This window comes from Anticarsia gemmatalis, chromosome 18, assembly GCF_050436995.1.
Source record: "Anticarsia gemmatalis isolate Benzon Research Colony breed Stoneville strain chromosome 18, ilAntGemm2 primary, whole genome shotgun sequence".
NCBI lineage: Eukaryota > Metazoa > Arthropoda > Insecta > Lepidoptera > Erebidae > Anticarsia > Anticarsia gemmatalis.
Window position 1 is genome coordinate 10,025,619 of NC_134762.1, and position 14,821 is coordinate 10,040,439.

Consider the following 14,821-nt stretch of genomic DNA (forward strand, 5'->3'; position numbering starts at 1 on the left):
TGGAATATTAAATATTTGTTTCATTTGATTAAATTTGATGTTAACTTTATTTTCTCTTTTGATGCTCAGTCTAGTTTTTTACCATTATTAATTTATAAACCTACGCCTAAGCCATTTGCATAGCTCGCATTCAACAAAGACTAATTTAGGTTCAGTTATGGACTTGTGTAAAAAACCTGACAAGAAACGAATAGGCAGAATGCGTTTGCATTGCACTAAACTTACTAAATGCAATAAATTTTACGTGGTTAAGTTATATAGGTGATAAAAATTTGTTTCTATCACGCTCTCTCAAGTTGTCCAACTTGCTGGACATTTTTAAACACCGTACACTCGATTTCAATACATCATGTTTTAAAATCGCGATAAAAGCTTCTATTTTGTACAAAACAAAGATTAATATAATATTTTTTTTACAACAAAGAACAGAGTATATTATTATAACATCATAACCTACCATATTATACCATTCACAAACAACGTTTTTGACCTCAAAGGAAACTAAACTTAGGCTAAACTTTGGCCACGAAACAACAATGATATACGAACACCACACTAATGAATAGTAAATTAGTCTAGACCCGACATTCAAGTTATAAGTACTAGTCCCAGACTAAATTGAAACGCTGCACCATTCGTATAATTTAGCCAAATTAATAACAAGACGCCGAGTGCCAGGGGACTGACGAAATGTACCTTTTAAGTCATTTATATTTTATTATGTTTGCGTAGTATGCCGGTGGATGGCACTTTTGTCAGTCCTTGAGTTTAAACGTAATATACGTGAAATATACAGCACACCTTCCTTTTAAAGTGAGACCTAAGTTTATGATGAAAATATAGTACCTACTTTTAGGTAGTTGAGGCTAGGTTATTTGGAAATAAACACCTTCATATACTTTCATATTCTACAGCTCCAAATGTATTTAAATAGCTTGTCACCGATCTATCCATACTTCCATACTTAATATTATTAATGCGAAAGTAACTCTGTCTGTCTGTCTGCTACTCAATCACATCTAAACTACTGAACCAATTCGCATGAAATTTGGTATGGAGATATTTTGATACCTGAGAAACCCACCCATTCTCTCTTATTGGACGCAAGCAAAGTTGCGCGGGTCAGCTAGTTGGTTATATACACAACCCATATTTCAAAACTACCAACTCCTGTTTCGAGTTTTTGTACTTCATAACAACATTTAAAATAACTATTTAATATCCTGTACCGATCAGATAATGCAAAAAAAATCGTATCATTTCAAACACGATCAACAAAAAGACATCACCACAAAATTGGCCGCGTTCCAGTAGATAGGGCAAGTTACTCGACCGTTCGAATACGCCCGGCGATTCCTCTTGGAGCGTAAAAAAACCCATTGAGGGCGACCATAACATCATCCCTTATTTTAACGATAGTATTAATTCTTTTTTACGTTGCTTTTTACGCAGTTTTATGTGGGACAACAATGGTCGGATAGTTGTTTTTGTGACGTATTCAGTCGTGTCACGCGAATCACGTATGATGAACTGATTTCATTAACTGTCGCAGCTTCGCAAACGTTTCTTAGACCAATACTTACCCAAAATTACTTTCTTCTTTTTTCTTCTTTCTCCGAAGGCCTTTGACGTGGTTTGACGACGTTATCGTAGTAGATAACAACGGAGATCGACTTTTACTTGCCCTTCAAAACACGGAGACGCCCAGATCAATTACCATTATGCGGTCGCCCATCTAAGGAATGACCGCGCCAAGATTAGCTTAACCCACAGATCGCCTTTTTCCTATAGAGGTAGGCATAAACCATTTGGTAAAATCCTTAAAAACTTCTCTTGCCTGAATATCACATACATCTTATCACACAAGGACGCACTTCTATCTACAAAAATATCTTCCATATTCTTTAACAAAACAATCAAAATAATATATGTACAATTGTCTTCTATACAATATACAATTGTCTTATAATAATATGTCTCCAAATTAACTATTAATTTCACACAAAACCACAATGAAACATTTGAGTACTAAAAATAATCTCGACTACATTAGGATGTGACAAAACTAATTTTCAAATACCACGTTACCTTTACTTTTTGTATAAATTATATTAGTACAGTCCCTAGTTCAGACATTATCTTTTATCTAACAATTATACATTCTAGGCTTGTACTAGTATAATACGAATTATAAAGTGATAATAGGACCTCTCTTTTAATTTTAGTAAACGTTATTTTTGTTTATCTCGTAGAATTTAAGTAAATAATTTATCAGTTTCTGTATGCTGTCATGGAACTAAGTCGTGATTTTTCTTAAGTCATAGAAACCGCGATGTTATCAATAATACATGTAATCACAGTTTTGTATAGTTTATACTTCATACCAAGTTGTATCGTAATTAGCTCGAAAGACATTATATATTATGTAGTTATACTATATTGTGTATAATATAACTACATAATTTTGTATTTCTAACTCAAAACTAAATTTTTCACAGCACAACTCTATAATAACCTACACAAACTCAAAAACCCAATCATCATTTCGCAAAAAAATCCGAAATCGCCTTTGAAAATGGGCAATCGAATAAAATCCTAACCATTTTCGTGATCACATAGTAGAGTCGATTCTCTGGCTAGCTCACACGAGGCCCGAATTTGTAATCTTTGCGTGTATACAAAAGGTAAATTGCTTGGTGGCGTTTTCAACGGTAATGATGTCATCGCCGCGTCCCGTAATCGAGGACCGTGGATACTTTTATAGTGGAAGCAGCGGCTGTTGCTTACACCGGACTGTAATCTTAAAAATATTGACAACATTACACCTATATTTGTATTGTCGGTAAATTGACCTTTTACCATTTTTGTCATCCCTAATATATGCCGCATCTTTTGAATGGAAGCAGAGGCAGTTGCTTACATTGGAATGTAATCTTAAAAGCACTATACCAATATTAATATCGTCGGTATAATAGAAGAACTAAATAAATCAGATATTGGTCAAATTAACATTTTACTATTTTCGTGATTTCCGTAATATGTTGCATCTTTTGGTCTAACAAACAGTCATATTTATATCTTAACCCAATCCAAAAATATGGTCATTATTGGTGTTTCAATTTTAGAAATGCATACATAGGAGATATTTATATTTAGTTCTATTTAATATCTCTACTTTAAATTGCAGCGATTCTATATAATTATCGTAAAGACCTGTTTCACCAACAGATATAAGATGGAAAAGTATGACAATTAACCCACTGTCCTGTTAATTTTGTCCATCACGGGACGAAAACCCGCTTTGGTACTAAACAGAAGAATCCTATTAGCTACAAAACGACTCGATAATCTCCAAAGAAAAAAATCTTCAAACGTAAGTTCCAAATGCGCATTCCAATAAATTTTACACACTAATAAACTTAAACAAGATTAATTTTAAAAAATCACGTAAAATTTCACTACAACTCTTTCAATAGCTGTAATCGCCGGTTAAATTTTAAGATGCAGTAAAACTAAAGTATTCGTAGCAAAGAAAACACAAAATGAAGTTTACGGTCACAAGAAAATATGAAGACGTGATTTATGAGTTCCTTCTACAAGTAATTCAATAGTTTTAAAGAACAAGCTCTGAGCACTTGACGTAGTTTCTTTTATACTTCGAAAGTTTGTTTTGGGTAGTATTTTCTGCAACTTTGATATTTTACCTGATATTGTAATGTGATTTTATCTTAAGTTCTTTGTATTAAAAATATAGAATTTATGACAAACATCATCATCCTAGCCTTTCTCCTAACTATGTTGGAGTCGGCTTCCAGTCTTACCGGATGCAGCTGGATAGCATTGTTTTACATGGAGCGACTGCCTATCGGAGCTCCACAACCCAGTTACCTGTCTTATAACACGATACCGTTCGGTAAGACTGGGTGACAGACATTTTCAAGCTTCTACCGTTAACGACTGTCAAAGATCTTTGAAAATGTCAGCCAGGACACACAATATAACGTGCCTTCCGAAACACGGAGGATCTCGACACGTACAAGATGGTCACCCATCCACAGAACAACCTCAGCAAGCGTAGTTTAACCTCAGAAATCGATCCGCGCGACTGTTGTTAACGTACCACGAGCTCCTTTGGTAATAAAAATATGTTAATAAAATACAACAATAAAAATATTCCCAAAATAAGAGATACATCGGTGTAAACGCAACCGGGGCATAATGTGGGGGTGTACCTAAACGACGTCGTGACGCCGGACCGACGGTTTTGCATGAATCTTATCTCTGTTTCGCGGCCGCCACTAACACCGTACGTAATGGGTGGACGCGCGTGATTTGCGCTACTAATTCATCCGACATTCTGACGACACGATAAATTTATTACGGTGTAAATGTGAGCCGTTGACTAATTAGTTTTTGTGATGTTTAATAATCCGTTTTGTTTGTTTCAATTAGTGGCCGGATGATTTAATGTTGTGAATAAAAGCTGAATTATAATTAAATAAAGTGTTCTGGGGTTTACTATTTTATGTGCTATAATGTTTGAGTGTTGATGTATTGCGTAACGCTTTTCATGTTTAAATTGTGCTATAAAAACGGCTTAAGGGTTAGGTCCGTCATTTATCATAAACTGTTTTTGTTGAATTCGTGTAGATTTTAACGTTGGTAGCAAGTATGACGATTTATTGACATTTGACGAGAATTTAAAACAAATAGAGAAAGAATATGAAAATATTTAAAATAAATCGTTTTCAATGTAATTGTTGGCCAAATATTTAAATGTTCTATTCGAGTACGAATCACTAAAGGGCGTAAATTCTTTCCATAGTTTTCTTCCATCGTTAACAAAAAATACTGTTTAAGTATAATAAGAAAAATATAAGCAACAATTCCAATTTCCTATTATTTGTTAGAAAAAAATACTGTAGACATTATACAAGTACAATTTTATTTGAATTTGACAAGTGCAAGCCTTTATTTCAAAAGAAAAAAAGAGCTTCACTTAAGACACCACAAAATCCGAACAAAAATAAATAGCCTTTAATTAAAACCAAATTTTATTTCTTCATCCCCAAAAAAGATGTTTGCGAACCTCCATCTGCGTCTGTAGAACAAAAACAATGATCGGAACATAGGTCGAGAGCGGTAAACATATTTCCCTATGTCCGTTTGGCTGTGTGCCAAAATATATTGATTTTACTATGAGAGTCGACAAACTACTTGGTTCTCTTAGAAATAGTCGTAACTATATCCGGAGCAGTTCGTTTAAAATACTACTGCAATCTTATTTAGTGTTCTATTTGAATGCTGATTAAATCTTTTTTGGGACTGAATTTGTTTCACGTTATTACTGAAGCCAACCCGCACTTAGCCAGGTTCCTACACCTGGTAATAAAAAAAAAAATCCATTAATGTCTCACTGCTGGGCAAGGGTCTTCTCCCGTAACGAGAGGGTGATTAGGCCTTGATCCCATCACGCTTGCCAACTGCTGGTTTGGGACTTTGCATTCCTTCGAGAACTGTTCTAGAGAACTCTCAGACATGCAAGGTTGCATCACGATGTTTTCCTTCACCGTAAGAGCAAGTGATATTATTTCTAATGCACACATAATTTCGAAAAGTCATTGGTGTGGCCTCAGTTACGAACTGACAGTCGTTTACTATTATAAGCTGTACTAAATCGTAGATTTGTAATTTTACCTTTGTAACATTGTTAAGTCAAAATGGCTTTCATGATCAACATTTTAGTAAAACACTACTATATCACCGACATTTGACGAGTATAGAAAGTAACGAAATACATTGATTTATGATAAAAACAACGATTGATCGACTTTGGCAACGTATTATATTGTTGTATGGTACTTGATACAAATAGGCTCTTTATTTTTGTTTGTTAAGCGATACTGGTATGTCTTGTCGTTAGGAAATTACGTACAGCCAGCGTCAAAACTATATACCTATTCACTCACATTTGTGTGTAAATATAATAATAATTTCGGTCTCTGTAAAAAAAATTACTGCCTATGTGAAGCGGCTGGTAATGTATCTGACTGCTGATCATAATATTAAGGTTTCGGGTTCTGTTCCCGGATCCGACGAAGTATTATTGGTATTTTTTAATGTATATTAGGATATTTCTCATTAGTAGCCTGGAGTTTGGTAATTTATCTGATAAATGACAATAGTCCCTTATTACATGGGTCTAATATTGCTATTAGCGAAACGTGGTTGTATTTTATACGTACTTCTGCTTACACCTTCGTGTATAACAGGCGTGATGTTATGTATGTATGTTATATAAACGATATTTTCCGTTAGTATAAAATATTAATATAGCTTTGCACAAACAGCAAACTAATTTAATTACAAGTACAAAAGATTGATAACTTTGATACTGACCTCAACGTTGACAAACATAAAGAAAAGTTATAAATGATTATTGCGTAAGTGAAAACTAATATTTTTTCTTTCCTTATCACATACAATAAACAAACCTTACACGGAACGGCTTTCTAAACTTTCATATACCAAAACTTACGAAATAATTGTTAACACTATTTTATTGACCTACTTTTTGGTCTAGGCGGTGGTGTAGTGATAGACTAGTGATAACGAAGTCTCGGGTCTAATTCCCGAGTCAGGTAAATTGCCTTTCTGTACCTATAAGACTATTCTCAATAGTAGCCGAGTGCTTGTTGCTTCCTTGTACACATTCATACCCCATTTTGCACCACATTTTTCTGTTACTACTTTAGTCTCATGTAATACATAATATATATTTACTTCTTGTTTGTCTTATGTCTTTAGTCTTATATAAGACTAACATTATAATAGAAAAATACAGACGTGATAAATACGCTGTCTACACCTTCGGGTATAATAAGCGAATATATACGAAATCGGTTAGCGTTCATGTAAAATTGTCCTCAAGAAACTATTAAAGCTAAAGTTACACGTTATTGGACCTGTTTTATTATTAAACTCTAGTAATTAATATCTGGCGACGGCAGGTGGCACTTTACCTTTATGATGCCTCGTTTGAACGGCCGAGTGGGGGAGCAAGTTGCTGCAACTCGTGTAAACTGGCGCCAAGCGTTTTTGTTGTCTGGTTAACCATTATAATATGTAGATTTATGAGTTTGATCGTAGGGTTTTACTTAAAAGGGATATGACATGCTATATGTTTCGCTATATGTTTTAAATCAAGGACCCTATCTATGTTTTTGTCACCAAATCGTATTAGGTAAGGGGGAGGGGGGCAGACATGACTCTCTCTTGAAAAAAGACCTTTGACCAGCAGTAAAACATAACAAATGGATTATTCAATATATAGCACGTTTAAGTTTATTACAATTCAAAGGTAAATCATTGTATGTTTTAAGTATTTGTCTTTGTACCTGCAATTTATCTTAATAAGCGCTTGGTTGAAAAATTAATAGGACGGATACATTATCGCGTTTAATCTCACCTGAAAATTAAATGTGCAATAAGTAGAAATGTTTTCATTATTTCGAAAGTTTAGAGAAAGAAGTTTACATACATACATACATAATATTACGCCCTTTCCCTATAGAGGTAGGCAGGGACCAAACGGCACTTGGTACAATCGTTACAGATATCCCTTAAAATTAAATTGAGTTATTTAGTCTTTGAGTACATAAAAAATAGTTAAGGGCTCAAATTGGAATCAAAGGATGTTTATCATTTTTTTAAGACACAATTAATTGTATTAAATAGCGAAACATGGGTTTCATCTCAATCTCAAATCATAAAAATAATATTGCTATAGTTTACAATGTCATTTTTATACCTAGATTCATGAACTTTATTCGTAATCGGACTATTTCAAAATCGGCAACAATAATTAACTTCAAGTAATTGATACCCCTAATCTGTTTACCTTTCATTAAATAATTCCGAACTAAGCGATAAATATAACTTAAGTCTCAGCAACTTATCAATTTCAATAGAAGTTACAAAATTGATGAGTTTCTAGAAAAGTTTTAACTCAAAATTTACTAGTTGCTACAGTTTTTGAGGAATTAATTACTTTATTAACAAAATCAACATTGCGACGGAATTTCTGATGCTGTTTAACCGTTCCGTTTCAGTGGAGTGAAAGACTTAGGGCAGTTGCACACAATCGGGCTGGCATTATCGGTTCGGCAGTATTTATCGAACAACAATGTCGACCCGAAGCAACTAACCTTACTTAGACTCATACTTCGTGTGCCAATATCGCTGCAAAACGACAAAGTTCAATAGCGTCAGATAACAAGCCGAGTGATGCAGCGACCGAGCACTTTTGAATTCTGCACGACCGCTTAGTGCTAAATACCACTATGCGGTCACCCATCTATGGAATGACCGCGCCAACGGTTGCTTAACCCACAGATTGTCAACCGACCGGTGAGCACAGCTATGAGCGCCTCAAATAAAGATGCTGAAAGATGATTTTTCTTGCCGATGCCGGTAATGGGCGGCGAGCCCGTGTGCAGCAATCTTTAGCCAAGTGGAATTCAGAACGGAATGAAAGAAAATATTTAGTTGTGGAGTGCTTTTATTTTACTTTCAGCTATGTCTTGGACGTGTAAAGAGTATTTGAGTTGTAAAATTCTTATGTTTATTTTATTTCGAGTATGTTTGTTCTATGAACCGTGGTATTCAGTGCAGAATCAGATTACTTGTAACGCCATCTATTTTCTTTTATGAATAAAACAAAGTGACTGTCACGCAAGCCGCTTAATATTATGAAAAAAATTATTTGACTGAAAATCTTTAGAAGTCTTGCAGCCTGAATATTTTTACGACGGATCCATATCAGGAGATAAGGTGGTGTACTCTTGCTTATTACTCTCTCATTCCGTGAAAGACCCTTGCCCAACAGATTTCCGTAACCAAAGAAAAAAATTGAGAGACTTATCAGATAGGCACATTTGGAAGGAAAAAGCCTTGACCATAAAAGAGGGCTAACAATAAAAATATAATACTTTTTTGACACACAGTTTTATACATATAAAGTTCATTGAACGAATATATTCTGAGCGTTAATAAGGTTTCCGCAATATAATCCCCGCGATTAGCCCGTTGAGGCTATCTTATGTACTTTTATATGATGATACAATGGTTATGATGTATAGCAGATGAGATATGGCTATGATTATTACTAGGTATATTCAGATTTTGTTCTATTTTTGCTTTTATGGTTGATGGTTTAAAAGAAAACGTAATTTTAGTAAAACAAATAAGGTACCATAATCTTTAATTTTAGATTGCGTTTAAATCGCGTTGCATTATAATGTTACGTGTACAAGTCACGAAAGTTTAAAATCGAGGGGACAAATGCATAATCCGATATTAAATAAAAAAATTGCTCGAAATCAAATTCGACTGTCGGCTAGTGAGCTAGCAGATTTTTTGCCATCATTTTAACTGCACGTAGCGCGCAATGACCGTAGCGCAGCGTGTGGTGGGTTCGAATCCCACCCGGATAAAATCTTTGAGTGTTGAGCACGAGTATTTGTTCTGAGCCTGGTTGTCAATTTATCTATATAAGTATGTATTTAGAAGTATATAAGAATGTTTATCAGTTATTTGGTTACCATAGCTATAAGCTATGCTTATTTTGGAAAACGATCATGACAATGTGTGAGTGGTCCAATGATATTTATTTATTCATTCAGCCTGAGACCTATTTGTTCGACAAGCGTTAACCATCTGTACCAAACCTTATCCTACTTAACAAAACAGATATACTCAGTAAGAAACTCAATAGGCCCTGTAACGTCACACATACGTACAGACAATAACCTTCAAGAAGGATACATGTATTGTCTTCATTATATTCCAGTAATACATAAGAGAGAGGTAATATGACACCAGCTTTGTTTATTCGTATAGACGTAAATGTGAGAAGAGATTAGCACGTGGACTTGGGATATATTGAAGACTAACTAAAGCCTGCGGTTTCGCCTGTTTCTTATTTTTAATTATACCTATGTCCTTTCTCGAAATGTAATTATTAACTTTGGCAAATTGTACACGATTTAGTTCAACCGTTTTCAGAGGTACGTAATACGGATTTTATTTTTAACAATGATTTTGCTAAATTAGATGGTGGTCAATTCGAACTCTCACTAAAACTGCCTTGGATTACTTAAAGTAGTACGCAGTCCTAGTGCTTGTGTTATTTGAAAGTAAAGCTTTAAATGAGGAAACCAAGCAACCTTCATGCTCTAAGATATATATTATGTAGGTACGTCGTTTTTTTATTAGGACAGAATGAAATGATTGACAAAAGAAAAAAAAGACAGAATTTATTTCAAGAATCACTCCTTTGGCTCCCAAAAACTCATCCGTCAGCGTTTACCGTTGAAAATCTGAATATATTCGTGTGAGAGGGTCTTAGAATCGTACGCTTCGCATCCGATTACGAAGCCCAAGGCCCGATAAACCTCGGCAATCCATTTACAAAGGCCGTGGGTTTACTCGAACGGTGACTTAGTACGAGTAGGTACATCTCCTATGCCGTCTGTGCACGAAACCGCTCTGAGAAATATCGGCCGCTTTGAAAATTGCTCTGTTAGTTAAGCCTTAAAGAGCAAACAGCCTTAGAGCAGATACAAGGAATCAGAGTATGAAATGGAATTATAAAGTGTTACGACTGTTATCAATGAGACGAAAATAGTATATTTATGACACCATAAACTAAAATTTTTGTTATCTGTAGGGCCAATTTTCGTAACCAATACCTTTTAATAAAGTGTTTATTTTGATCCAAACTCAAAACTTTTATAGAGTTTCTAGAAATGTTCAAGTCATTTCAGTTTACTGTCATATTTATTGAAAAATACATTTAGAAAAATGTACCCTCAGTTATCTCGCAACATTCTGCAGTTAAACCAACAAAAACCTGAACAACTTCTTGAAAAAACATCTTCCAAACTTTAAACGTACAAAAGAGCTGCTAGAATGAACACCGCCCTCATAATTTATACAAAACTGAAGGAGCAAAACGATTGAAAAGAAAGGAAGCTTCAACAACTAAAACAATCAAAGAATCCCATCGCAAAGTTTAGGAACTCTGAAAAAAAACGTGGAAAAAGAATATCATTCATTTTCCAAACTAAAATTGTTTCGAAAGTCGACGTAGCGATAAATTTTCAGATAAGATATCTATAGACATATGATATGAAGTTGGCGATCGAGTTTTATTGGGTACGATTCTTAGGTTCACGGTCAGAAAAGACTCGTGGAAAATTGTCACGGAATTGGTCGCATTTGTTGGGAGGAAATAAATTTGTTACTTTAAAGATAGTCTATCATTATGATAATCTTAACGTTTTAATAGTAATATCTATTTAAAACCAAGTAGAAAATTGGCAGCTGGATTTAGGGTCTGATGCAGAAATTGGTTTTGTTTAACATGGTAAGCAAGGTAAAGAGCTTTTTGGACGTCACCTGCTAGTTTTGTTCTCTGTACCCGATGCTGGTGTTCTTAATAAATATGACGGTGCATCAACCTTTTTGTTGATTTTAAAGGCTGGCTATTCACCGTTGATAAGACAACACCTGGGGAGGCAGCCACTATCATATCATAAGTTTGGTTGTCATCGTGGCGCACGCACCCACGTGTTCAGGTGGAATGTTAATCGATTTAGATGATAACTATCCTTTATAAGTTTGAGTGTTGGACATTAATTTGTGATTTAGCAATCGAGTGATAATTATATTGTGGACTATTTTGTGATTTAACAGGCCTTAGTCTCTTCGCCCAATTACCCACGTAAAAATTACAGACGAATTGGAATACGATGGCGTTTTTCCTGCTCTAGTGCCTTATACATATAAAGGCATGAGAGCAAGAAATAATTATATAAAGAAAAAAAATCTGGACTTTTCTTTCTTTCAAGAAAATAGGTACAAACGACCAGCAAATAAAAGTAAAATAAAAATAAACTGACCGCTCTTAAAAGGTGACAACTGTATTTTTACATCAATAAGATTGATAACCTCGTAAAATATTGGCCAACTTATTTAATACAGCGTCCCATTTAGGCGTTGTTAGCACATAAAAAGACAGTCTTTAATGTTGCGGCCTACAAATTTTATGTGGGCATTAAGGTCCGAAGTGTACTTGTATACATTTTTTACGCCCCAATGTGGCCATTAAAGCGTACATCGTGATAGGACATGGCGCGTAATACATGAACGTTTCTTGAATATTTCAATGGAACGTTAAAAATGTGGGTTAATATGATGCGTGTGACTGAGTTTTCAGGTCATCTGTTATGTTATAGTAACTGAAGCGCGGTTAAGAATGAAACAAAACGGAGTGGAAGTCGGAACGGTGTTATGTAAAGCGTAGACTGAGGGCGATGTAAAAAGTTTTTTTGTTGTATAAAAGAGTTATGAAAGTTAATGTTTTGAATCACTTTTTCATAATATATACATTTTTGTTCATCTAGGAACAAACAGCCTAAAATGAAGACAATTTTGAGTCTGAATATTTATTTTCTTTTAAAAAGTTTCTTCTTAGACAGGATACCTATGGTCACGTGGTCAGATAGATATCACGTTACGATGAAAATTTAAGGGCATTTATTTTTCTAGAGGAAGACCTTAGACATAGAGCGATTTGAAGAGAAAATATAAGGAGCTGACCTCACCACCTAATGGTACAATTTTCCACAAAAAAGGGAAGGAAAAAATGATTGTCATGTTCTGCTAATTTACATAAATCTTTTTTTTATGAACTTGTTATGTTCCATCGTTGGACATAGGTTTCCCCCAAAATCTTCCTCCGATTTTTGTCATTGGCTGTCTCAAGCCAATCTTCCAGATAGATGTCCAAGTCATTTACGTATTAAGCAGTAATATAATAAGACTTAAATACCAAAACAATCTAAAAAATCGAGCCGAACAAACTGTCACGGAATATTCAACGCAAGATACTCTGTGCAAAGTTGTCGTAACTGCGTTGCGTTGGCCGGCCAAGTTGCCAAGTGCCAACCAACTTGTTCCTACACAAAGTAAATAGGACACCGAAATAAAGACGTCACGATGTACTGAGAGCTAATGTTTTGTGGAATGACTTGCTATCTTGTTGTTCACAACTAGAATTTAGTATTTGGTTTATGAAACAAATTGAAAGGCTAACAGAAAAGCCTACAAAATAAGTTATGCTTATAATTTAATGCGAATAAATTTAATTTCGATAAGACTTTATTTCACTTTGTCGTTAGCAGAATGTGTTATAGAAAAAGATATCTATGTAATAGTTACTTGTAGAGGTGAAAGACAGACATTTCTTTGATGTCTATAAAATATGTATTTTTCAACATGGAGACACTAGTAGACTAGTAGTCTCTAGAAAATTTAAATTAAGTCTTGATGCAATTTCGTAATATTAAAAACAAATATTTAAATTACTTCATCAAAACTTAAAGGCAAAAAAACGAAGGCATTTCAACTGAAAGAAACTAGTTTCAAATATAATAATTCCTCAACATTTACAAATCAGATTTGAGCAAGAAAATACGAAAAATTGTACAGCACAAAACTTTTTCCACTCGTTGGTGCAAACGGCGCAAAAACTGCGATCTTGAGCCACGATTACGCAGCAAAAATGCAGAAATATTTTACAAAGAAAACACTGAGGAAGGAGCTAGTAATTTTGTAAGGCAAACATTGAAATAGAGGGATCTTAACCGCTCTTCAATCTTTGTTTGATGTCATATTCGTAGTGGTCTGGCAAGGGAATGAGCTTAAAAATATTGTAGGAGAAATTTTAGTTTTTATGGAAAAGGAAAAACGAAGGCTTTTATTTCCATCGAGCAGACATAGTTCTTCTCATTTTATGGTATAAGTAAAATCTTTTGCAAGACTTAAATCACTAGTCTGAGCAAGCTTGTGAAAATTAGCCAAACATTTATGCCTTTATATAAAAGCAGAGTTATTATTTCTCAATTTAATAGTAACGACCAAGAACTTAAGCAAAACCAAGTTCGTACTGGTCAAAAAAGCACCTGCTGATCTTGAAAAAGATCAAACCTTACCATACAAGTTCTACACACAAGTTATCAACTAAAACAAACAGACAAAATGAAAAACCAACGATCAATAAAGCGATAAACGCCTCCAGATTGCAATGAGTCCATTCAGCTGATTCCAAGTAAATATAGTTTCTATTTTATTTGCCGGCCGCGTGACCGCAAATGTGTCGGCAAATACTCACTTGTAACGGAAATGAGAAACGCCCCGCTGTAGTATGATATCGATTGACGTCTCATATTAACTGTTCTGATAAGTGTTGGTTTTAAAAGCCTTTTTTTCGTACCAATTTGTGGGTTATGATTGTGACAACAAAAATGGCAAGAAATACACATTTTAGTTTGGTGTACTTTTGTATTGTATCTCGTTATTGCATCATTATACATAAATGTCATTTATGTTTATCATATTTAACCAAATAAATCATAAGATTTTTTCTAAATAATACATTATTTAGAAAAAATCTTACGTATTTTTTAAATTAAAAAACAATTACTTATTTTTTAAATTAAATATTTGGTCGAGTCATTTAATGAACTGGTTGCTGAGCCTCGACACTCCTCTCAAGGCTTATGTAGGGTAGCTGGATCAAGGGCTTCATACGGAAGGCGGTTCTCGCCGGCACGGCGCGAATCGTCAGGATATGTTTTTGATATCTCTACTAGTTTGATTTTAATCTTAATATTTAATTACAGTAATTTCATATACAATATTGTTGATAAGGCTATTTTTGATTTCTGGAAAATTCTCTTAAACTCAAACCTATATT